The 23,395-nt window shown below is 38.1% G+C and overlaps 1 long non-coding RNA gene across 1 annotated transcript in view; it reads left to right on the top strand.

The window, feature by feature from the left end:
* The first annotated feature begins 1,044 nt into the window (after nt 1-1,044).
* LOC121315308 overlaps nt 1,045-23,395 on the top strand; it is a 60,807-nt gene continuing 38,456 nt past the window's right edge. Inside the window, exon 1 of the long non-coding RNA XR_005950236.1 lies at nt 1,045-1,146. This is a non-coding gene — a long non-coding RNA (uncharacterized LOC121315308). The remainder of the gene's footprint in view (nt 1,147-23,395) is intronic.

Raw genomic sequence — 23,395 nt, forward strand, 5'->3', positions numbered from 1 at the left:
CAGGAGACGACAGCAATGGCTCCTCTCCCTCTGGCGCTGGAGATGGCTCCTCTCCCTCTGGCTCTAAAGGCAAAACCAGCAGGCACATGGTGGACATGGGGACAGCAGACATTTTTCCTCTGCTGGTGGAGATCGGGACAGCAGGCATCCTTCCTCTGCTGGTGGAGATGGGGTCAGCAGGCATTCTTCCCGTGCTGGTGGAGATGGGGACAGCAGACATTCTTCCTCTGCTAGTGAAGATGGGAACAGCTGCCTCTCGGTCCTCCCGTCTGGGATGCACAGGCTCAAGTTGACACTCCTCCTCCCCCATTCAAAATTAAGTTTCCAAAAAACACGAAAAAGAAAAACCCTGCAGTACCTTTCTCTGGCCTGAGTCAGTGGCTGTGGTGGATCCCACGAGGACGTCATGTGTGACAGGATGGCGTGTGTGGTGACGTCAGGCCAGAAGCAGGAACTGAATAGATACAATGGCGTTTGCGTTGACTTTATTTTTAAAAAATAACAAAATAAAAGGTTAAAACAAAACAAACGCTCACCGAGCGAAACAAAAGATTGAAACAAAAACAAATCTTGAACACATGAAAAACCTTTTTGTAGGTCAGGCTGGACAGTAGCCTTCACTGGTCCTAATTTCTTTTACTTTTTAACTTTTTAATTCTCTCCTTTCCTCTCTCGTTCCTCCTCTCAAACACTTCACTGGTGTGCAGAGAGTGGCAAGCTTTTATATTAGTGACCGTGGGATTAACTAACTATAAATTATTCAATAATCTCTCGGTCACATTCTGCACGAGTTAACTAAATTATACTGGCAGAGGGCGAGCTGCCAAACAAAATAATAATTGCAAAGAGGCGGAGGGGTACCCCGTTATAAAATAAACAAACTATTAAACCGCAGGGCTTTTCCCTTCCCTCTTTCCCAACGAGCAAGGCGATATGAAAGCCTTAAAAGGAGTTTGCGCAAAAAAATGCAAGACTGCAATCTTGCTTTTAGTAAAATAAGTGATGATGCCCATTTAAAAAAAAAGAAAGAAAAAGAAGCACCATTCCCCAGTCTTAGAGCAGCAAATAGGCAGTGATTGTCCAGCTCTGCAGGGATCAGACAGGACAGACGAGGGCTGCTTCACTGAGAACCGTTCCAAGCAAAAGGTCAGGAAATGGTTTCATATATTTTGAGGGCAAAGCGTTTGATTTCATAGGGAGGGGAAGTTTTAAAGGAATTAAGATTTAAAGGTATTAAATTATTTTGTTTAAGTAGCTGTTGTTCATGTTGGTTAAAAGTGTTTATATGTGTGTGTGTGCTGCATGAAAGGAGGTTCCTCATCTGTACTGTTGCACTTAGGGCCCCCCCACCATATTTGGCAGGGGAGGCCCAGGCATGTTGTGTTACACCACTGCCTTTATGGGTATTGAAGCTGTTTCAGATTCAGATTCTTTCTAATAAAGTGAAACCCCCATTGGGGATGCATATCTTCGCTGGTGAATGTAGTACAGAGGGACTGTGCATATGGCACAATCTAGAGTTCTGCAGATTTTTAGAGAACAGCTCATGAAATTGTTCACCTTCTTTTGCACTGAATGTATCATGATGTGGGAGTATAAGGAGGCAGCCATTCTGTCCAACTGTCTTTCTGTATGCCATATTTACATTTTCCATCTATCTATCTATCTATCTATCTATCTATCTATCTATCTATGTAAAAAACAGCTTATCAATTTGTGTTGAAAACTTCTAGGATTAATAGGAGGATAAATAACATAGTAGAAGTCATAGAGAGATACAGAAGTTTTTGTAATAATAATAATAAAATGTGTTCCCATTATGTCGACTTCCCTTGGTATAACACAAAATAAGGCTTTACATAAGATTGAAATAAAGTTCTTAAACATGTTATGTTGCCTTTCATTATTTTACAGTCTATTCCTTTGTCAAGGAATTGCCATGTGGAAAATTCTGGGTAAAATTAAATGTTATACTCCACTGGCTAAGAAGTGAAAGAAGGAGAAAATACAAATTTATCTTTTCTCTCTGATTGCTTGTCAGAGTAATTGGCCATAAGTGTTCCACAATTTCCCTTCTTCAATGGCCAATTTAACTCTGAACTGAAGCTGCTTCATAATTGCATCTATTAACAGTCTGTCTTTAATCAGGACTCACACAGTGGCTTCAACAGGGGTCTTGTTATGTGTTTATTATTATTATTATTATTATTATTATTATTATTATTATTATTATTATTATTTATCAGAAATAAAAATATATTACAGTAATTACTCAGTGTATAAAGATAATAGTCAATTGTTTGCAATTTAAAAAAAAAATGGCATTCACTTTGAGAAGAAAATTGCTTGGCTGTGCAGAGAGGGGCCTTGTAAGAATGGTTTGGAGTTCACAGTCAAAGTTTAGGGGCAGCCTTTAGAAATTCAATCAAGGTCAATTGTCATAGGCTTGTGAGCAGGGACATATAATAATATAGTGAGAATTACTGTAGAGTTTAATATGCAGGTCTGAGATGAAGCAGGTTGTTGAAGTACACCGCTTTTGTACAGTATGAAGCCATACTCAATACTTTTTACTCCAGTCTTTAATGAACTCATACTCTTTGAACATAAAAAATACCACGTTAGTATTAAAAAACAGAAACAATTGCTTTTATTTCTATTAGTCAGTTGCTAGGGTTCAGTTTGGCAAAACTAATAGCATTTTTTTCTTCTTTCAAAAATAGGAGTAGGTTAAAAGATTGGCAAATGTACCCAATGTATATAGAGTACATTAATTAAGTACACAGGTAAGTTATAGTCATTATAAAAACATCACTGAAGTGAAGTGTTTTGAAAGTAGTTTTGTGGATACCAACATTAAATAAAGGTTTTGTGCAAAATTCTTTTACATGTCCCACTTTTCACAGGAACACTAAATTATAAGGCATGACAAATAGTAGTGATTCATAAAAACTATTCCGGAGATATGCTGCTTTGGTAATGCTAGAGCCAGATAAATGTATGCTGCAGATCTTTTTATTCTGCATTAAAAAAAAAAAAAAAAAACTCACAAGCCATCTATTCTGATGTGTGGAAAGTGAATAATAAAATAACTTTTTTCTGGGCATACTTGCTTTAGTTAAAAAAATAAATAAATCAGGTTTACTGTAGAAGCTGATGCTTTCAGTATACCCTATAAAAGCAAGACCTGTGTTCATATAGTCTTTTGGTAATCCATCCAAAATAATAATGTATTAAACTAAATCAAACCGTGTCCATAGAGGATAAGTACATATCAGTGTTAAATTTAAGGCCACAACAGGAAAGACCAAAGCAGATGCCTTTCTGTTTTTTTTAATACAATTATAACCCGCTCCAGTGTGCAGTAAGACATATGTTACTGAACTTTTGGGTGGTTGAAATCACTCTGCCTTTGGCCTCTTGCCTCACAATACACCCAGGCATGTGCAAGATAAGTCTAAGCAACAATATTTTGAGTCTTGCAGGCATGTTTACTGTGGAGCTTGATTTCCATGTGTGGTACATGTATCATGTTTTTACAGACTTTTACTACACTGATTCTAAACCTTCATAAGTGCAGTTTGTTGCCGATTGTGTTGACTTAGCAAAGAGGATAAAAACGGCTATTGGACAACCAGAAAAAAAAACAGAAAAAAAAGGAAAATTAATATGTGAGAGAAAATTAATAAACATAATAATCAAGATATTAAAAAAAAAAAAATCTAATAAACATTCAGCCATATTTTGACCTTTCGTTGTGGTGTTTAGCCTGCTTTAAAGTTGCTATAGAACATATTATGGGTTCTAGGTGGGGATGAGATTCAGTCTAATGATGGCGTGCCAAACAAAATAGCTAAACAATAATCTAATAGGCTTTAGGCTTTGGCACACACATCAGTTTTTGTTTTATTTGGTTTTAGAATGAAGGCAAAAAGTTAATCACTTTTCTTGAAGTAGGTTCTATATGTGTTTGTGGCAAAGTTGTTTGCAGTGCACAGATGTAGAGGTGATGTGGTGCTCAAGTAATGACAAACGTTCACAATGCGTTCATGTTTTATTTATAATCCAAAGTCACTTGACACTGTAAATAATAATAACTAGCAATACACAGTTATGTGTACTGCTCAGTAAAACTCCCAGGGTTCAGTCCAGAAATAATAATTACTGTAAATACACACACAGAGTCCAAAGTGATTGCTTTTTAAGTGCAAGTGGTTAAATACGTTTATTTGTGAACAGTAGTGTTGTCCAAGTTGGTGTTGACCTTTAGTGACAGCTCCTGGAACCTATTGGCCGTCTAACAAGAATAAACGTTTACAATTAGTACGACAAAACAAACAAACACTAAACACTAACGGTATATCACAGTCCTTCAGCCCTTCTCTCGTAACCAAAACAAAGGAATAGTTCGCTCGGCCACATCCCCTATTGTACCTTCAGCCACGCCCCCTTGGTTAGCGAGTGCAACGTTTTTCCTCCAATCCACGATTGCCACATCACTTCCCATCTGGGGCAATGATTTGATGTGCTGTGGCTCTGCCCCATTTCTGGATGGCCGACTTTTACGGACCCTAGAATTACCTGTCAAACCATCCAGTCCTGGGCACACTGTTCCCTTTACTCAGCACCCACACATGTCGGTAGGGAGATTTATAACCAAGATTCATTCTTTCTCTGTCACAGCGTTTTAATATTTTTTTTTTTAATAGGTTAGGAAGGATAGATTAAAAAAAGGATTGCTGCCCTCTATTATTTCTCTTGTCTTGTTTTGATGTAGGTTCAGTGATATAATACAAGAGTGCTGCATTTTGCTTAAGTGACTAAATAGAACAGGGATCCTCCAGTGTCCTTATAACCTTCTGAAACACATTGAGGAAATCAATGAGTTGAGGATTACATTTTTTTTTTTTTTTGACAGAATAGAAAATAATGGTAGCCTTGATTGATGTGATTTGGGCTGTGGTTCCATATATTCTGCGTGCAGCGAGGGCGCTCACAGTGAATTGTTTTTTACCTTGTAACCCAGAGAGTCTTGGCTGCTGTATGGGTCCTGTGAAATAAGATGAATTACTGCCTGCATGGCTGGATAATAAACTTGGTATCTATTAATTACTATTTTCTTAACATAAAGAGTAATTGAAATAAACAATTTCTATTTAACACCCCCTTATCATTGACTTTTGACTTCAGATGTTGTTATCGTCTGTGCTGGTTGTTTTTGGGTGTTTTGTATTTTGGTATCTCTGGGCGGCCACCGGATTGCTTATGAAAATCTGTTTCTGATTTAAAGACATAAACATAGTCTTTCTACTTGTCGCACTAGATTTTAATTGTGTTTATTAATGTTCATATGTGGGTCACTATGTCTGGCAAGGATAAGGCTGGTAAAACAGAATTATCAGCAGTAACTAACATATATGAATATGTTTTCCATGTTAATTTAAAAACAAAAAAACACTTTTTTGCACTAGACCCAGCTTTAAATGATGCAGTGTTAGTTGTATTTTGTTTACCAACTATGAACATTTCAGAAGGACATATTGTGCTTTTTATAATTATAGAGGAAGCAGTTGTATATATGTATGTACGCACGTATGTATGTACTGTAAGTCACACTTTAGAGCAGGGTGGTTCAAATCAGGTTGTGACCTTCAATTTTTATATGGCCAGTACAAGTTACTGAAATTTGCCATGTTGGCGACAAGCATTTACTTTACATACAAAAGGACTCTGGCTGTATACTAAAAGGCTTTCTGCTTCAAAACTGGCAGAATCTGCACCGCCCTTTTGATCTAGCAGAGCCAATCCTTCTGAACTGATGAAACCAACCCCCTTTTCTTGTTTCCATAGTAACGCGCAACAGCCAGTCAAATTAGGGTAGAACAGCGGAAATGATCAATCCAAATTAATTCTGCTTTCTCTGCAGTTCAAAAAAGACAGCTTTTGCCAACTGTAATGAAACTAAAAGCAAATAGATGTTTTGTTTGGTTTCTTTTTTTCCCCCACAACATCTGATAGTAGGTCGATAACAAGGGACAAAGGGAGTGTTGAGGTGTCTGTGCAGCCCTAAGGCCCAGACTGGCATTCAGAATAACAGGACAGCTTTTAAAAAATAATCCATGTTGCCTGAGAGCTGCACCACTACAATACAAGACATTGATAACGCTGTATTTTTTTTTTTTCTCAAAGAGGCCCAGATTAGCTGGAAAAGTCCCAGTTTTCCATCAAAGGTCCACTGGTATTTTATGTATATTCTTCACTCACTGGCATTTTATGCACACATTAAATAGTTACCTGGCATTTAATGTGTATAGTTCACTGGCATTTTATGCACAGCATATACTATATATCCCTCCCACAATGTAAAGTTAATAAAAAAACAAATGCAAAAGCAATGTGTGTGTAAAATATACACATCTCCTCATATTGTCCTCATTTGAATGTGTTGGCCATCATAAAAAAGTTCACCATAAAAGGTTTTTAAATCTAGTGGCCTAATGGCCATCAGCATGCAAAGTGATTTGTCTCTTTAGAGTTGGTCATCTAGATAACTAGCTGTCCAATTGTCAGGAAACAAGCTACGGACCTTTTTTTTTCCCCCAAAACTATCAAGTGTACCATAATGTGGGGGTATATAAAGGCTGTCTGTGTGCATCCAGCAGTTTATATTTCACGCCTAAATGTTTACATTTATAAAAAGAACTGTCTCTCCAATTGTGATGAAACTGGCTAAAAACCTTCTTTGTCAATTACTGAGTGTATTATAATTTGAAAGTGTATGAAGCCTGTTCCTCTTTATGTCACACATTTTTTAATATTTCTAGAGAACTGTTATCCAATTTTAAAACATATTTGTGACATCACCCTTTGATCTTTCAGTGGAGTAAATCTACGAATCTAATAACTAAAGTGGCTGTGTGGCTTTGAAGAGAAGGGGAGTGTGGGGCAGATGTATTGTTGATTAACGAATCCACAGTTTGAGCAATGAATCCACAGAAAATTGTTGATTCATAAACAAAACCACAGTCACAACAATTCAACAAAAAAGCGAATGCCATTTTATTAAGCAGCAATTATTTCAACAATTATCCTATAATTTCACACAGTTTAAACATGGTTTGCAATTTCACCAGATTGAAGAAAAAATATAATAACATAAATAATATACTATAGGTCTATTAACAATGCGTAAAAAAACAAGAAATTACAAACTCACTTCCACATAAACATCCCTCATTTTAATTTGTATTTCACACTTCTTCTAGACAAGTTCACAATCAACAGCAATTTCATTATCACCTACAAAACTCTGGAGTATTTCAGAAATCTCATGTTTTTGCTCGTCGCTTGTCCTCTTGCAGCGTGTGCAGCATTCGATCTATAGCCAGTTGTTTCATAAATTAACTGTTCATCAACTCCTTTATTACACAAACACGTAGCAGCTGTAGCTCTCAAACTGTAATTTGCATAAAAGCCTTCAAATCCAGCTTGTTAAAACATCCTTCCTGTAATCTGGCTCAATTGATTAACAACAACTGGTTGGTTGCTATATAGTGATATTACAAATGCATAAAGAAAAACATCCTTAACAACACGCCTTTATTAAACACGACTTATGTCTGACAATGTAATAGGTTGAAGCGCAAAAGTAATTCAAGTAGTTTTATAATAAGCACAAGTTATAAACTAATAAACAAACATACCATAGGCCCATGTATTTTTCATAAAGTCACACCACATATCTCTGGGCTTGTTACTGTTCTCATATGCAATAACTTCTTTGCACTCCATTTTTCTATGCTGTGACCCCCTCTGTTTGTCTTGGTTACGTCTTCTTTGTATTTAAAAAAACGTCCAGATGAGTGCAGTTAGTAGTCAACTGAAGCTGACTACTAACTGCAATTCTTAGCCTTCATGGTTTTCAGGTGTACTAGATCCGAGAAGTCCCATTGTTCCCAAAATGTTTTCCTGGAAATAACCTTATGCAAACCAACTCCTGATTTGACCAATGCTCTCATTTTCCCATCAAGAACACTTCAAAAATTTAACAAACTTAAAGTGCGTCCCTTTACTCTTAGGAAATGCTGTATGGAAATTACAAGTTCATATAGTCAATTGCCACAGTACTCTTCTCTGTTACGTTTTCTTACTTTTGTCACAAAACAACTAAGGCTGTATGACAGAGTAGCACTATCCATACTTATTAAATCTCCACCATTTGCACGGACGTCAGATTTAAACTCAGCTTTTGAATTTCTTTCTTTTAACTATAGTTCAAACAACTTCACATCTACTTTTTGCTCGAGTACTTTCCAAAAACCAATCGCTAGCCAGGATATTTAGGTCTTCATCGTTTATAGGTTCAGCAAAATGTTCAGTACTTTCCTTTTTCTCCTTTGTTTTTTTTTAATTATTTTTATTTTCCTAATACCACTTTCATATTCTAGATCGAAAACAAAGTCCTCGTTGCTATCTTCGCTTACAACAGAAAATGTTATCTGTGTAAGTGGGATTTCGAGCTCTGGGGAACTCATGACAACACACCAGCATAATGATACACAAACATATTAAATCTAGCAAAGCCAATTACCAAATTACTAATCAATTGAGCCTAATTATTGAACAATTATCAATTAAGAAGAAATGTTTTAAGTGGCATAAACCACGACAAGCGTTGAATTGGTGTAAAATAATTTACCGTTTCGAGTGAATTATTTGTGGTTTATCCTTTACATAATGAATAAAAAACAAACATTCTTTAGCTCAAGTTATAAGAGTATCTGAATCTGGGAGTATATGCAGCCAACATGTTTGTCGGTCTGTATGTCAAACTGCAGTTTAAAAACTCTACCACATAGATTTTTTATATCAACATCGTTCAAGTTAGCTCAAGTTGAAAGATTTAGGTCACAGGGTCACTGTTAAAGATAAGATGTCCACGTACCTTTATGTCCAGAGGGTCTGCTGTCCGGAGTTAAAATATACAGTCAATAGGGGGAGGGGCTTTCATTTTCTCATTTTAACTGCTTGCAAACATTTATCTGCCATGCTTGATCGAACGAAAGCAACGTTCATGAAGTACAAAACTGGGATTCACTTCTAAACATTGAAAGTCTGATGGCCAGTTTACAAAGGTACTATATGTCACTGGGTCCATGCCAAGCCAAAAGAGCTGAAAAGTTTTTTTTTTTTGGTCAAATTCTAACCTCAATACATCATCAGTCAGCAGTTTCAGCTGCTCAGTATGCATAATAAATATTGCAAAGAACTCTTTTAAAGTGACACCATTTGTCTTTGCCAGAAATAGGCTTTTGAAAAGTTGAGTCCTGTTTGGAGGTTAATGGCAGTATTTTCAAGAAATCTGCAGAGGCACTGGAAATTCCATAACAAAGATTGCTTTTAGTCCAATCTGCTTTAACCTTATGCATGCAGCTCTGTATATTTCTATTAAATCTGAAGTAGCTTTGATTAACAGGCAGCTGATTTCACACTGAGTGAGAAGCATTAAATGCATCAATCAGATTTTATAAGAAACACAATAAAGTGATATGCATTAGCTTGGTCATTTCACCTAGACAGTGCAATTGCCCCCATCCTTCAACCCCCTTTTTTCCTGTCTTTAACTGACCAGAAGCTTTCAATATTGCTGGACATGCTTTGCAGCCAGTAACATGACCCTAAAGACTATGTTGAGGTGAACTGATCTTGGAAGTAATGTTAGCCAATCAAACAGAGATTTACAAAACCATGTGAAATTGTGACTTTTCAGCTCTGCTGGGCCAGACTATTCTACATATAGAGAGGACAAAGAGCCAGGTTGAAATTTGGAAATGAAAAGTCTGTTCAGATCCATGCAGTCACAATTGTCCAGACAAACTCACAGATTAAGACAGAAACCATAACTCGACATACCGGATTTGCAAACCTCATAGAAAGGCAAGGGAAAGGTGAAGACATTTGAAGCTTCTTTCTCTTAAATTAGTAAGCACACAGTTTGCAAACACACTCGCTTTCTACATTCAATCCTAGCCCTGCAGGTTTACAAATTTTGAACAGGCACTGAAATGATAAAAGATAACATCAAGCCATTATGGGAAGCTCTCTTTTAAGGGCAACAGTAAAACCTTCTCTAGATCAAAACCAGGAACAGATCACTGTGGTGCCTTCTTAGCTGCATCTCTCTTAGCTGGGTTTCTCCAGGGGTTTTATCAACGAGACAGCGAGGCTTAAAAGACCTAAACCAGGGATTGTGTTTCTCTATGAAGAAACCCTGGCTGTAAACACAATGCCTAATTAGGAAGATAGCCTCCCAAAGTCGAGCATACTGTCTAATTATAAAATAGACAAGGCTTTTTACCTTTCCCCAGGAGCCTTGTCAAGGTGTTATATCTATTATATATGTTAACAATATTATAACACATGACTGGAAGTGTTTAAACACTGTAATTCCATTTTGGGGATCTGATAGAGATTTTTTTTTTTTTTTTTTTTTAATATTCAGAACACCTAATATTATATTATTGAAACACACTGAACATTTTTTATATTTGTAACGCTACATTTTCCACTATTTTGTATCTTTTCAGTATTTGTCTAATTTTGTACAGTTGACTCTTTCAAATCTGAACTCCAGTAATTCAAGTTGATCTATAATATGTACCATGCTTATCATAATGAAATGCATACTGACAGCAGCTGTGGAAAACAAACTTCAGTATCATAATACTAATAAATGCATAAAGATTTACAGTAGTCTGTATTTTTTATTTCCACATGTTTTTTAGATTAAGACTAGGAAACACATTCACTGTCCACTCTAAAAACAGAATTAGCTGAGAGAATGTAGAGAGGTCTAGGCTTTTTACTGTCATTTTCCCACATTTTTTACTAAATTATGAATACAATTTCCACAGGGAAATTCTTGCTAACACTTCAATGCCGTGGCTTGTATGCTGTTAGTCCTGTAAACTGTACTGTTGTTTGCTCTTAAAAGTTTCATGAACTAACACACATCTTAAGAAGAAAATATGTCTCTTGGATTTTCTTTTAAAAGTTTGACCCTTTTTTTTTGAATTTGCATTTCTTCAGTGTATTACACATCTGTATAAGCATCTACTACACATGGGCATGTCATGCAATATAGAATATTATAGCATGATTATATATTAAACCAATTTTCACAGATAATTATTTCTTTACAGTATAATTCCTCGCTTGGTGAAACAACATAATTAAGGTGCAATTAACTTTCTTACTGGTAAATTATATTATCTGCATAATACAATCTGTACCCCAAACTGGGACCAACCGTCAGCTGAATGCGAGAGAGAGGGAAGTTAAACTTGATAAACAGTGGGAATAATTGGCCTTGAAATGCATTGGATCCCTTTCAGATTTTTTATTTGCCATGACAAACGGATATGTTGTACATTTAGAATGGTCTTGAGAAGCCCCAATTAGACTTTAAGTAAGTTAAACAACATTTACTGTCAAATATTACAGCGTGCTAGAAGCTTCCTGGGTAGTTATGTGTATTCAGCTAGCATTAGGCAACAAGCTTGACTTGAGTACAAAATCCCAGGAAGAAGAGCTGGTTTGGTTGTTTTCTGCATATTCAATATAATATAATTGAACAATAGTCAATTAGGCAATTCTATGAATATGCATGAATAATTGGACCAATTATTATGCATTGTAAATATTTACACCTTTGTGTGCTGGCCATACTTTCTGTTGGTAATGAAATCAATGGCAGTATGTGTTTATTGCCAGGAGCTGGCAGTGTAATAAAAAGCTACTGACTATTAAATGCAGGTGATGTTGATATTATGTGTATGTGTATTATTGAATATGGACAGCATATTTTATAGCTCCACAGCAAACCACAGTTTTTATAATCGGATCTGACATTTCTGTTGCCATTCTTGCTCTCCTAAAATACAGTTCACCTTTTAGATTCTGTTAAAAAAAAAAACACTTTCTTGGCAGTGCTGATGTTTAATAGCGCTGCAGATAAAGAGTCTTTAACTTCAAAGTTCTTTTGTACTTGCACTGTTACTGTTCTTCTGTGAAGCATCTGTAAGCAAATTGTGGCTGCAGGCATCACCTGCAACTAGGGTGACCAGACGTACCGATAAAATCGAGATCGTCCCGATATTAGGGGCTTTGTCCCAAGTCCCAGTTGAGGTACTGTCGGGATGCCATTTGTCCCGATTTTTAGAGTAAATGTTGAAAACCCCGGCGTAAAATGTGAAATTGTTATTTTCTCGTTAGGAAATTTCGTATAGGTGGCTGTCGTACTGCGGTGCAACAGCATACTCTACTGGTTTAGCGCATGTTGTTTGAATTGTTTGCATTGCTACCCAATCACGTTAACCTGCAGTCATATGATGCAGTATGCGTCATGTGCTTTTCTTGTTGTGTGTGCCTGTGCGTCTGATTTTACTGATGAAGTGTCATGATGGCTGGTGTTGTTGACGAGCCTGTCACTAAAAAGCAAAAAAGACTGCAAGTACTGAACGCAGTGGGAAAAAAATGGATTCAATCATATGCCCATGGTCAAGTCATCCAATTAGGATTAGGATTATAATTACGATTTTATGGACATTTCGCGGACCTGTTTAAATATTAAATACACCTAATATTTCAGAGAACTATAAAAGCCTAAAAATAGTGGTACTTGCTTCCTTACTAAAACAGAGTGCTGTCATTTGTTAAAAGGCAAGCATGCAACATCTCCCAACAATTGCTGCTGACATTCTCTGTGTAGTATGGATTTGCCCATAAATTGAGACTGCACGTTTGCATCCACTGAATTGGTTGGAAGTGTAAGGCAAAGCTTTGCCAAATTATACAGATGTGGACATCAATCAGAAACAGTCCCAAAACTTGGCTGCTGTGGCAATATTGCCCTGCCCCTGTATGTATTTCTGTGTTATATGTTGTGTGTGGTGTGTTAATGTTGGTGTATTCTAGTTGGTACACAAGGGATATAATATGGGTTATGCGCACAAGTGTTTAAAATGTATATGTGTATTTAGGCACGAGGATTGCACAACACTTCACGTGCAGGTAAAATGTAATAATATGCGAGCACAGGGAATTGAACTATATTAATTCACGTGCTGTTGTACCAAGACTCCAGTTTAATGATTGAGTAAGAATCGAGTCTCAGTACAGCTGCATAAAAGCAGCATGTTTTCACTCACTCGGGGCTGTGTGTTTGGTGAGTGGAGAATGGGATTGGAGGCGGAGGTAATAATAATAGTTAAAGTAAGAACAGCTCACAGTGTTAGTCTGTTTTTGTTTGTCTCTTTGTTTTGGCCACCAGTGCCATGTCCTGTGTTTTGTTTGCCTTTCAACCTTTTATTTTCTGTTTGTTTAATCATTAAATGCTGACCGCAACCAAGTGCTCAGCTTTACCAAACTCCATGTCTCTGTCTGTTCTGTGTTGGTTCCTGTTTCTGTCTGTTGTCACCCACTGCAGCCATCTTTCTGACTTGTGGTGTCATCATGGGATTACCAGTGCCTCCTACACGCAGACCAGAGCGGGAGCCACAGAAGCAGCAGCAACAGCAGCAGAGCAAAGGGGGAAAGGAGGAAACAGGGCTGTGGTGTTTCGCCTGTGGCAAAACCACTAGGCACTGGTCTGTCCATGTAGAGCTGCTGGCATTGTCCCGAAAGATGGGATGGGGGGAAGACACAGAGGGGTGGTTCCGCCGGAGGGCTTGGAAGCCAGGACCCAACCAGCTGCCATCGCCGTTGTGCCCCCTCTGCGAGGGTAAGCATTACTTTGCCTCCTGTCCCTTCTGCAGTTATGAGGATGACGATGAGGAGCCTGAACATCCTATGCCTGAGTGGGAGGAGCCCGAACATCCTACACCTGAGTGGGAGGAGACCAAATGTCCTAAGCCCAAGAGGGGGGAGTTGGTGCTTCCACAGTCCATGAGGGAGGAGTCGGTGCGTCCACAGCCTAAGAGGGAGGAGTCGGTGTGTCCACAACCCAAAAGGGGGAGTCGGTGCGTCCACAGCCTGAGAAGGGGAATCCCACAGCCCTAGGACCCAAGCCACCAGCAGAGGGAGAATGCCTGCTGTTTCCACCTCCACCAGCAGAGGAAGAATGCCTTCTGTTTCCACCTCCACCAGCAGAGGAAAAATGCCTGCTGTTTCCACCTCCGCCAGCAGAGGAAGAATGCCTGCTGGTTTTGCCCCCTGCAAGTAAGGGAGAGCCGCACCAGTCCACTGCAAGTGAGGGAGAGCCGCAGCAGTCCCCTGTAACAAAGGTAGACTACACGCTGCTCCCATCTCCATCGGCAGGAGACTACACACCACTCCCACCTCCGTCGGCAGGAGACTACATGCCGCTCCCACCTATTTCACCAGGAGGCTACATGCCTCCACCAACTCCACCGCCAGGAGCAGAGCAGCAAGATCTGCCTCTGCCTCTGCCACCTCCACCAGCAGAAGGTGAATGCCTGCTGGGTCCCTTTCCACCAGCAGAGGATGAATGCCTGCTGATATCACTTCCCCCACCATCAAGAGTAGAGAAGCGGGAGCTGCCTGTCCCTTCACCAGAAGGCCCAGGACTGGATGCTGGCTGTCCTCAGCAGCCCTTGCATAAGCTGCTGAGGGAAGCACGGGGAAGAACCGCCTGGCCGCAGTAGCCAAGAAGAGGGCCAAAACCCGCACCCCAACTTATCATGACTCCCCGCACGTCATCGCTCGGGATGCCTTTTACAATGGTACAGACTGTTTGTGTGCTAGCATAATAAATGTACAATGTCTAGGAATTTTGTGTTATTTAGAGATTATTTTATTATGTGCTGTGGCCTCCAAAATCATTTTGTGGCATTACTGATTTCAAGTACAAATATGTACAGTTTTCCTTTAAGTATGTATATATTTCTAAACAAAAACCTACTTTTTATTAAGTTTTCAGTCATCATTCTGTATGATTCCCAGTTCTCAGTTGCTCGCAGGCCTGTGTTTTTATTTGTCTGTAGCTTCCTGGAAATTATGTACGCCTTACCATCTCATATATACTATACATGATATATGAGATGGTCAGGTCTTCTGTGTGTTGGTGAGAGAGAGGGGGTGAACAGAGTTGGGCTGGACAGAGAGGGGTTTGGACAGAGTTGGGCTGGTGTGAGAAAGCATAAGCAGCTGATCTTTTCTTCCAGTTGTTGTTTTTTACTTGTTCTTCAATTTTTTTCACATGACGAAGTACTACTGACACAACTACATGTTGACTGAAACTGTGGTAAGGCTGGATAAGGCATTGTTTTGTGTTTTTTTTTGCTACATGCACCTTGAGAAACAGCGGGGACAGCACAGAAATAGAGGTAGCTCAAACATAGTTGTGATAACTTGTCTTCAAAACCAACATCAGTTTTTTCTACTACTAATTTCATATATGTCATACTAAGTTTAACAAGTTCACGGCTTTTAAAAAGGAACAGTGAGCAATTGTAGGAGCTGTAGTAGCCAATCGAAATATTTCCAAAGCAAAAGTGATGAGTGTTTCACAGGAACAGAAAATGAAAGGTAATAGCAGCTGTCGCCGCGGCAGTTTTTTAAAAAATATATTTTTGTAATAATTGGTTGCTTGTTAAACAAGTGTTGGCAGCTGGGAAATAAAAAGGTGTGAAGAATATGAGCCATCATGTAGAAAGGCCAATTATTGCAGAATTACTTGAGAGTTTTTAAAGCTGATGCCAGTACTTTTTGCACACAACCTCCCCCCCCCCCCCAAAAAAAAAAAAAAACTAAGGCAATGCAACCCTAAATAGCCACATGCGCAGAAAAATTAAGTAAATGAATCACAATCTTGACCAAGAGAAGAATCCCCTACCTCAGAGTACGCATCATCGGGTGCTTTTATTGAAAACCACCGTCGAGACAAGGGCCGTTACAATACAGTATATACTGTTTTAATTTAGGGTGAAAATTATTTGCTCCCTTCCTTGCGACGTGAAACAGAGTCTTTCCTGAAATGATATACTCCCTTAACTGCCTTAACATTAGGTACAGTACAGTTTATTGTTTTGCATTAAGCTTTGTTTTTGTTACTTTTATTTATTTTGGCTCTCAGCTTTAATTAAAGTTTAATTAGCAACCCTATGGATACAGTTGAGTAGGTGAAATGCAATTTAAACTAGATTCATTTCGAGATTCTGAAATGATTAAAGGGTGGTTGTTGTTTGTAGTTCCCTTGCAGCTGCTCATTTGTTTTACATCTTAATTGGGTGATATGGAAAAACACACAATGGCAGATTAGCCCTTTCTTCACCATATTAAAAAAAAGTCTATCACCAATACAGTTGTCCCAGATCACATTTTGTATTTGATTTAGTCCATTTGTGGGTTTTCATGAACAAAAAATAAAAACATACATTTCTTTCTGTATCTGTCTTCACCTGGCTTTGAATTTATTTAAATAATAGGGTGGTCTAGGTGTATGCTGGCATGTGACAGAGAAACAATTAATCTTAGTTATAAATCTCCCTCCCGACCTGTGAGGGCGCTATGTAAAGAGAACAGAGTGCCCTGGACTGGATGGCCTGACAATTCATTCCCAGGGTTAAGTGGAAGTTGGCCATCTATAAAGAGGACAGAGCTATGGTACACTAAATCATTGCCCCAGAAGGGAAGCTATGTGGCAACCTTGGATTGGAGGAGAAACGGTTCCATTCATTAACCAAGGGGGCGTGAGTGACGGTATGTAAGGAGACCGAGCAAGGTGTTCAGTTCCTTTGTTTATGGTTAAGCTGAACCAGAAGGAGTACTGTGAATTACTGTGAGTGTTTTGTTTGTTTTGTCGTGTCTAAAAATCTACTTGTTTTTGTTATTATTAGACGGCTAACACGATCCGGAGCTGTCGCTACAGGCCAGCAGTAAACCAGACAACACTGCAGCATTGTACATGGATAAATTGTATTACACCACAAGCACTATAGCACTCATTCTGGACTTGTAAACATGTGTCTTTGTGTGTGTTCTACTGTGTTTACTATTTACAATCTCTGTCTTATTATTTCTGGACTGCAACCCATTGTTTTGGAACAGTGCAATACACATTGCTCTGTATTGCCTGGGATTATTCTTTGTGGTCGCCAGACCAGGATTATAAAAATAAAACGTGTTTGGATCGTGAGCTTTGTTGTCTGTCTTCTGTTTCATAAACACATCACTGCTATACCTGCGCACTACAAACCACTTTGCTACATTGTGTTATTCTTATTCCCTTCAAATCATGTGAGAATGTGACTTTTCATCTGTGCTGGTCTCACCAGATATGTAGCATGTTATAGATGAGCGTGAGGCCAGCAGAGATGAAGGTAACAGTGTTATATGATTTGAGTGGAACCAGAAATCTATGTAACTTACAGGTAACTTGATATATTATTCAAGTAAGCTCAAAGCCAAGAAAGGACATTATATGTTTTATAGTTCAATATTGGAGCAACATTTGAGCAACAGAACCCAGAATGATAGCAAAAACCATAAAAAGAGAAATTATAACTAAAAACAGAGTATCACATGGTCTTAACTTAAAGGGGATGGCATATCTGATTGGATTGTTTCTAAACAAGAAATAAAATGGAAATGTGAAAAATATATGTCCATATATTTGGTAATGAGACAGCTTACAAATATAAATCCACTACTTGTGCTGTATGAGATATAAGATATACAATTACTGACACCAAACTTGAAATGGAGGATTATTATACAGTTGTGCACAGATTAGAATCCAATTTCGCAGATTTTGCCCAAGGTGTTTACCTGACACTGAAAATGTGAAACTGGTATCTCAAATGGTATATGAGCTATAAGCAGTTGAAAGGAGGATTTAAAACTTAGCCAACAGTTACTCATTTGTTGTTAACCCTCTGTAAAATGATCAGCTGCCAATGTATTTCTAATGGATAATATCCCAGGTGTGAGCTGTTATTGCCTATTGGAGATTAAAGACGATCAATTAAACAATATGATTTTAATAACAAAACTAAGATGGAATTAAAGTTCTATAGTCATCCTAGTTTCATCTGGAACTGTAGCATAACTGCATGGCTATAACTGGCAGAAATTTGGCTGTGTAAAAGCATGCCGGTATAGGATCTTGTTTTTATCAATTTGTAAATAAGAATAGGTTGGACTAAAAGATTAAAAGAATGACTTTTAAAAAGAGAGGAAATTGCTTTTAGTGAGTGCCTAGTACTGGAATGTACTGTAGGTAAGGCACTGTGTAAAAGCTACTGCTTTGAAAAAGTGACATTGTAGTCCATGGGGATTTTTTTTTTTTTTAATTGCTGACTGTGAGGCGTGTGAGTAAAAATTGATTTTCCAGACAGCGATTTACGTGTAAAAAAAAATTAAAATTTGATTTAATATTACACGGAAAAGAAAAAAAAAACAATAAAGAAGGATGTGAGGGAGGGAGTGCTGGAGTAATCAAAAATAAAGGAACGGAAGCCTCTTAATCCTCTTTGTGATCTGCTCAATCCAAAATGAAACAAAAAGGAATAAAAACAGAAAAGAGCAAAGTTAGTAAGGCCTCCATCCGTAATTAAAAGTAAATAACACAGTCCACCCCGCACGTACTTCCCTCCAGCCTTTTTTTCCCCGCCTCTATTCCTCAGGACCAACCCCGAACACAGTAGCACGTTCCCTTTAGTATGGAAACCCCACCCCGGTAGTCAGTGGATCACCAATCCCAGACTGACAGGTATCCTTAACTTCACTTGACTCCAGTGGCTGGAATTTACATACTCGTACTTCCGCCCCTCACCAAGGTGCCGCCCCTCAAAAAGATGACTTTTATCATGGTCACAAGACCTTGGTAAGGGAAGTCCCGAGTTGGTTTGATGCCTTCTACTGTTGGGAGGCTGAATTGCAGACCGAAACCCCTTTGACTCATCACACTGACATTTATACTTTTGTACAGCAGACAATATCCTTAAAAGGTAAAGCCATTTTAAAAATGAAAGTTTATATTGTGAAATTCATAAGAAAGTACTTTTGTCAGTTGTCGGGAAGTACTGATGGAGCTGTATGCCCGTTCTCTGGTTGGCTAGAACCTTTTCAAAGACTGTGTACTTTACACTTGACAACCAATCGGCAGGAATGTCTTTTAAGATATCAAGATTGGGGTTGACTGGGGTTTGGGGGCTTGCCCCACTATAGACAGATAAATACTGCATGTCTAGAACGTAGTCACAAAGGCCATAATCTGCAATTACAAAACCCTTTATTTTAAAGTGCATAACCCTTTTTTACCAATTAATTCCTGGGTTTTACAAAATCTAAAGGGTGTTTTTTTTTAATCGATTTTCATCTATATTTTGACACGTTCAAGCCCATTTTTATTTACACCAAGAAAATCCATGATTTTACATTTAGTAAATTAATTTATGTAAATAATGAATTAATATTTTTTAATACTGGTACACCGGTTTTACACAGCCCCCCCCCCCAGACAATTGGTAGCATTTAGAAGGAGATATAATTTTTTTTTTTTTTTCTAAATTAATTGATTATTCAATGCAAAAAAAAAATAAAAAATGAATAAAACTTATTTTTCACAAACTATAGTTAATCCATGAATAATCCATGCAGAGACAATAGAACTACTGTTAAAAGAAATATTTAGTCCCACTCTCAGTGTTATAAAACTGGAGACTGAATATTGGCCGCCAGTTGAACTTCTTCCACTGGCATAAAATTCTTTTAATGCTGTTGAGATTTTTTGGAATTATTTCCTTAAAATTAATGGTCATATTTGTTTTCTTTAAGCCAGTCTTTAAGTGTATTAACAGCCCTATAGTAGGACAGAAGAGCCCTGCTGGTAAATATGGAGCAGGGCAGAGCCTTGCTAGAGATGTGTTTGTGTTGATTTAAAACATGTGTGTGTTGGGATTTTGTCGTCCACGAGAGGGGTGCCATGGCCGAAGGCCTAAAGAACACATATCCCAGAGGCCTCTAGGGCTGAATGGGAAACACCAAGAGCACTTCGTAACGTTAGCAAACATTCTGAGGAGCTTACTCGGTGAGCGTTTCAAAATGGTGGAGGTACAATACCAGTGTGGCGACTGTGGTGTAATTTCCCCACATATTGGACTTTTTGACCAACATATCTGTATTCATTCTTTTTTTGTAAAAATAAATATGATAGTTTATTTAAATTACAGCCTAACTGTTTGACTATTTTTCCTTTTAAACAAAGTGAATCTGCAGCATTGCATGTAATATTCGAAACGCTTCACTTGTTATTGTTTGTTTGGTCAGCCTTATATTAAGAAATATTTTCTTAACTGCATTTCAAAAGAAAAACAATGAATGAATAGTGCAGTGTTAAAGGTGAATTATATGTCACAATGTTTTTTTTTTTTTTTTTTTTAATTATTATTATTATAGTTTTGCTATTTCTGCAAGACTAGGCTTCACAGTGCATCTTGACTGAAAAAGCACAGCAGTATAGACTACACCGAAAACTTGAAACCCCTTTTTCTCATGGCAGAATGGGAACGTTGGAATAAGATAACTTTACTAAAATGAGGAACTTTTGTAGTGTTACATTTCTATCTAACCAAGAGCACATTATAAACAAAATGATATACACTGCTGTGCAAAAAGTCTTGCATTTTTCTACTCTAATGCATTATGAGAATCAATAATTTACTCAAAGCCTCCACTAGTATTTTCTACTCTTATAACACCCTTAAAAAACATTGCGTGAACTAGCTTGCATCACTTGATTTTCAAGGTGTGGTATCTGAAGCATAATCAACAAGTAAAGAGAACATCATCTGTAATTGAGAAACCCAGGACTGGAAGACCAAAAAAAGCTATTATGTGTCTACTCTTGACAATTGCTGATGCACTTACTTTAAAAAAAAGTATGTTCAGGTGGACTGCTGTCTTCACTCGGAAAGTTGGTGTTGTACCAGTTATCTGGAGTTCCATCCCCAAATATATAAAATGAATGTCACTCATTTTGGGCTGTGGTTTTGTAACTAATAAAAAATAAAATCGCAGTTTGTCATGGAATTTATAATTTAGTCAGTAAACCCTATAGCATTTAAGCTACGTAGCAATGAGAATGACACTTTTTAAATGATCCCCCTCTAAGTAGAGGTATAAATGTAATAAATGAAACCATGTTCACAATATCAAATAACATGTTCGTCAGTACTGTCAAAAATCTCAGAAGAGAAGGACAAGACCATGCCCACCACCACCTGCCGTTATCAACAGCTGTGCGAGTCTCCGGCTTTACGTCCAAATCTTGTATCAGGCCTCGTCCGAAAAGTCTGGTAGTGCAGTCCCATTGCATCATTTTCAAGTATTTAAAAAAGTTGGTATTAAACGCTACAGCCCTCTACTGCCATCCGCGCTGCATATCTCAAACTCTCCTTGATGAACAAGAAATGTGGTATTCACTGGAGCCCATGGGAGTTAACATTTTAAGTACCATGCTGGCCTGTACATCCAAAGAAGCAGGGCTTACCATAATTTACTTGAACCACAGTCTTATCACTTGTCCTCTGATGCTGGACTCCAAGCACTGGGGATAATGTCAGTAACAGAACTGGAGCAACATACTATTTGAAAAAGAAAACAAAGAGCTTCCTGGTTCCTCTGCAAGATACCTGCTTTTTTCTAGTGAAATCTGCTCAGCGCCCTCTGCTGTTCAGTTGAACTACTCCACTGCTTCTGAAAATTGCGTTACTGTTTTGACATCTAGTGGTCAAATAAGTTCATTTCAATGTTGTGTTTCAATGGAAATATCACTCTAAATGTTCAAAAATGATGTGTGACAGTTATAAAAGTTAGTATTAGTATAATCCATTTATTATTTACACATTATCTACATATTTACTTGTTAACATTGAACACAATTGGAGAACTACTTACCACATACATTTTCATTAAAATACCTTTTAAAACTCTTTTTCATTTAAAATGACTTCAAAACCATTGTATAATCGCAATATGGCACCCTAGGGTGTGTCATGCCATATTGCTTAATTCAATAAGATTTGTGAATACATTTAATACATTCAAATTATACCAACAAGGTCCTAAAATGAATGAGTCTCAGTCCTACTTCTCTCCGCACTGCTGCATGTAGCCCTTACTAAAATGGTCAGCACAAATAATTTGTTGTCTGCAATTTTAATAAGGTCAAACCTGATTTTGTTGTATTTAGTGTACTTCATTAAAACAAATACAATTTCTTTTCTGGCCTGCCACCAGAAACTCCAGAAATATACACAAAATTATTGTTTAGTATGCTGGTTTATTATACCCCATAACTATAATACATATGATTGTATGTATAATACCCTTACACTTTTATTCAATAACTGTACCAGATATATGCAAGCATTCTGTCTCAACTAACATTTATTTTCTTTCAAGCATTTGGCTGTTTAATCAGTTTAGCATCATTAGTTTAATTTGTATCTGTAAATACAGCTCACATTTAATGCACAGTAACATTAGGTTACGGATGTAACCCTGGTTCCCGGAAAGAGAAGATGACCACCAACAATACTTTTGGTATATGTCTGCCACAGGTCAGGTGGCTGAGCATTTTATATCAGAGCTGCCGATAGGCCCCTCTGGGGAGTGACGTCCTAGGTCCCACCTTCCGAGGGAACAAATAGTCACTCCACGAAGCTTACTTCCTCTTTTGTATCAAACCTGTGATGCCACATCGTTTCCCTTCCAGGTCGACGATTTAGTGTATCATAGCTTCGCCCTCTTTCTAGATGGCCGACTTCCGACTAACCCTGGAATGAAATTCTAAAAGGTATTGACAGTGTCGACCCAAGGGACTTTTTCACCCTAAAAAAAGAAACAAGGACCAGGGGTCACAAATGGAGTTTAGACAAAGGGGCATTCAGAACAGAAAATAGGAGACACTTTTTTACACAGAGAATTGTGAGGGTCTGGAATCAACTCCCCAGTAATGTTGTTGAAGCTAACACCCTGGGATCCTTCAAGAAGCTGCTTGATGAGATTTTGGGATCAATAAGCTACTAACAACCAAACGAGCAAGATGGGCCGAATGGCCTCCTCTCGTTTGTAAACTTTCTTATGTTCTTATGTTCTTAATTGTCTGGCCATCCAGTCCAGGGCACTCTGTTCCCTTTACAAAGTGCTCTCACATGTTGGGAGGGAGATTTATCACCAAGAATCATTCTCTCTGTCACACGCTCCCAAATGCACTCCACTACCTGAGGGTGGAGCCGACATTCTGACAGGTGAGGATCCTCCCTTGAGAGGAGGTCCGCCGTCTGATTCATTACTCCGGGAAGGTGAACAGCCCAGAGGGATAGCAGATTCTGTTTTGCCCAAGACAATATCTGGAAGGCTATACGATGTA

Source organism: Polyodon spathula, chromosome 5 (assembly GCF_017654505.1).
Source record: "Polyodon spathula isolate WHYD16114869_AA chromosome 5, ASM1765450v1, whole genome shotgun sequence".
Taxonomy (NCBI): domain Eukaryota; kingdom Metazoa; phylum Chordata; class Actinopteri; order Acipenseriformes; family Polyodontidae; genus Polyodon; species Polyodon spathula.